This window comes from Hevea brasiliensis, chromosome 13, assembly GCF_030052815.1.
Source record: "Hevea brasiliensis isolate MT/VB/25A 57/8 chromosome 13, ASM3005281v1, whole genome shotgun sequence".
NCBI lineage: Eukaryota > Viridiplantae > Streptophyta > Magnoliopsida > Malpighiales > Euphorbiaceae > Hevea > Hevea brasiliensis.
Genome location: NC_079505.1, coordinates 8,095,153 through 8,098,922, shown reverse-complemented (window position 1 = coordinate 8,098,922; position 3,770 = coordinate 8,095,153). Strand labels below are relative to the sequence as shown.

General features: G+C 29.1%; 1 long non-coding RNA gene across 3 annotated transcripts; it reads right to left on the bottom strand.

The window, feature by feature from the left end:
• Positions 1–516: 516 nt before the first annotated feature.
• On the bottom strand, positions 517–3,258 carry LOC110666077 (uncharacterized). 3 transcript variants are annotated; one of them, XR_009142447.1, is made up of 4 exons: positions 2,574–3,123; positions 2,172–2,258; positions 1,177–1,983; positions 517–858 (listed from the first exon to the last, which is right to left on the bottom strand). It is a non-coding gene; the product is annotated as an uncharacterized LOC110666077 (long non-coding RNA). The 3 variants fall into 3 exon arrangements; XR_009142448.1 differs by having other exon boundaries at positions 517–854; positions 2,172–3,131; XR_009142446.1 differs by having other exon boundaries at positions 517–1,983; positions 2,172–3,258.
• Positions 3,259–3,770: the final 512 nt, after the last annotated feature.

Below are 3,770 nucleotides of genomic sequence, written 5' to 3'. Positions count from 1 at the left end.
TTTAATATTTTTTAATTAATATATTTAAAAAAATAATTTTCTCAACAATAATTTTCGATAGCAATTCAAACACACTCTTAGCTATATACAAGCTATATCATACTGGCACAATGCTGCTGGTGTAATTTTTTTATTAAAATTTTTATAAAAATATTAATAAATAAACTTTTTATATGTATATATTTTAAATAAAATTATTATTTATAATTTATTACAAAATTTATTTAATTTTTTTTTATTTTCTACACATAAAATATATTATATACGGTTTGAATAAAAAAATTATAGTACTATAATTTCTTAAATTAATAAATTAACAATTTCATAGTCATTGTAATCATATTGTGATTATATATATATTTGAAATATGAAATTAACACAAAGCTGATTCCCTTATAGAAATAAAGCCATTAATCAAACCAAGCTACTTGACACCATCTCTTTGATCTCATTGTAACTTATTCTATAGGCAAATAAAAAGATATGCAGGTAATTAACTAAAACAAAAGCAAACAATGACTCGAAGCCCATAAAATATCAGAATACCATTATCAAAACATTAAAAAATACTTAAGCCACAGCAAACCAGCCTCAGCAGGTGGATTAAATTAAAATAAAAAAACTGGTGCATAAATAGAAAGCCACACCATGCTCATTTCCAAAGAGTGTAGCTAAATCCTATGTTTGCTTGGATGAAAAAAAAAAAACATGAAGACTAAAGAGGAAAGAAGAGTGGCTTCCCTTCCTTACATGTAAACCGTAAAATTCCATCCTTCACCAAATTCGAAAAAGTGTTTAAACATGTAAGTTTAAATTGTGTCTTCGTTCGTCTGAGCAGTTGGCTCCTTGTAGGGCTACCTGCCACAATTTCAAGGAAAAAAATACTTTAGAAACCCCATTTCAGTTTCTTGCAAACTTTTAAGTAATAAATAAGTAAATAAATAAATATGTAATGAAAGTCTTAAATTATGCAGTGATTTTGAAACGATTAACAAAAACACAGCAGAGTTTAAGCCAGACTAATCATCCTCAACTGAAATGCCTTGAAACTATTGTGTTTCTTTGGATGCGATATAAGCTGTGCTGACAAGATTTCATGTGAAGATTTTGGTGATATTGAATTTATAACACATCATATGACTTACCAAAGAGGGAAGAAAAAAATGGAAAACTTACATTAGATGAAAGTTAAACAAATCATGCAACACCCACACAATTGCACCTCCTGTTCTTCCTCATTGACTTGAGTTATGGTTCTTGGAAAATATCCAGCCACATAAGAGCATTGAGAGCTTACATCCAAAGCATAATCATAATATCATATGGGGTACACATAATTGCAGCTTAAGCAATTTCAATGATCATTGCTTATTAAATTGAATTATGTACCATGACTGTACGATTCAAATACAGCATTTGAATATTCTTCATTTAATTTACAAAATTAAAACCCAGATATTTAATTCTTCGGGGTGGGTCGATGTAAACATTACATATACAGCAATCTAAAGGAATGTAGTTTGATAGCTATGAATTCTCACTGATTGTGTTTTCAATGATTGTATTAATTGGTTGGAGTGTCTTTTATCTTCCTAATCTTGATGCTATATCTAAACAAATTGTCATTTACATATTTAGGAAGAAACAAATCAAAGAAACCTTCTAAGAAAATGCAACATATGTTTTAGTAGGTTAATTTTTTTTTCTTTAAAAAAAAAAAAAAGCCAACTAAGGCATACTAAGTAGATCAGAGCCAAACTACTTAGGAAAATAGAAAATTGCCACTATATCAAACATCAGAAGAAACCAACATCCATTAAAGCCCGATAAAATCTATAAAATTAAAGAAACACACATGATTTTGATATTATAGAATAAAGGGTATGAACCACATATAGATGTTATGTTTGGCAAAAAACACCAAAGCAATCAGACTTGTCCTTGGGCTTGAGCGTCTGGACTGAAACAGAGGCGTGAACTTTACTGCAAAACAAAAAATAATAATTATAAAAGTTAATTTGCTTATTTATTGGCCAAGAATAGAATTCAATTAATAAAAGAGCTAAGTGTCTACAACTTTAGAAAGCAAGCAAAAGAACTCGGAAATAGAGATATCGATATAGAAATACCACAGAGAATAAATTCACAGAGCGGTAGAGGGAGAAACTCACAACATTCTTTACGGACTTAACAATGCTGAGGGAGGTGGATGACTCGTAGCTTTCTCCAACAGCCTTCACAACAACAGCCACAATATTCTGTCTCTTTGCAATGCAAGATCATCAAGGGTATAGAAAAAAAGAATAACAATAAATCAGGGAAATCAAGCATGGATGGAAATGGAATTTAATCTAGGTGCCTATCTACCCTATTTCACTTGCATATTCAAAGATACACAATTCTTAAAGCATGAATACACTCCTGAAAAATTATTCCATTGCTACAATTATCAATCACAATCGCGAAACTTCGACACCAACACCAATCAATTTCTGCATTCCAAATTTATAGAAAGTTCCTTAAATTGAACATGAAGTTGAAAAATATAACTCATTCTGGAAATAAGAAGTTACCCATCATTTTTACTTCAAAAAGTCATAGATGGTCTTCATAGTTCTTGTAGGCTGCCTTTTCAATTTCGAATCATCACAGTCCATGTGCTCAATCCCTATTTTGTTCATCACCAAAAATGGAATCCTTCTCAGATTAAACCCAGCTGTTGAATCACCACTAATACCGTTCTTAATCTCCGCATGAACCCTAACTCCTCACAGAAATTTAGCGCCGCTTGGCTCCACACAGCCACAGGTAGCTTCGTACTTTCCGTCACTTCCACGGCAAAGAAAGCCCTAGCAATCGCCCTCGCAGTAGGTGGCGGCATTCTCCTCCCCGAAATTCCGTTCATCACCCCTACTCTGCCTCTGTTTATCACCGCATCACTCTTCTCACCCTCTCACCTGTCCTCACTCCCCCCACTCATGATAACGCGCAGACCTTACATCTCAAGCAAAGAATTCACCGGATTTCATCTTATCTCTGAATCTCTCAGAGATAAGAAGGAAATTAAAAAAAAAAAAAAAAAAAGATACAAAAGGAAAGATGCTGTGAAGGGGAAGAAAACAAAGGATAAACAGCGTCGTTTTGAGCAAGCACTGGTTAAATGCACGAAGCAAAATCTCAAAAAGACAAAAGGAAATCCGAGGCGTAAAAGATAGAAAACCCCAAAAATGCAAAAGTTTATAGGGTTTTTTTTTTTAATGTAATAATGTGCAGAAAAATTTTAAAAATGAGATAGAAAAATATATTAATATTAATAAATTATTTATAAATAATAAATTAATAATTAAAATATATATTTTTTAAAAAATAAATATTAATAAAATGAAAAATACTATCGTTAATATATTATTAATTTTAATTAAAATGATTATAGTAAAAAATATGTAGATAATTATTTAATTTATAGTAAAATATTTTATTAAATTAATTTATAATGTATTTTTAAATTAAATTTTTTATAATTTTTTTAAAAGTAATCGTTAAATTTCAATAAAAGAAATGATTAAATTTTTGTAAAAAAAATTCTATTAAATGATGTAATACTTATATTTATATGAAAATTGTAATTTTTTTAATTAAATTATCAATTTATGTTTATACTTAAATATAAATTTATTAAATTAAAATAATAATTATATATTATATATATTATTTATAATTCTTTTTATATGTATTTACTATTTATCAAGTTAAGATAACTTTATAGTATT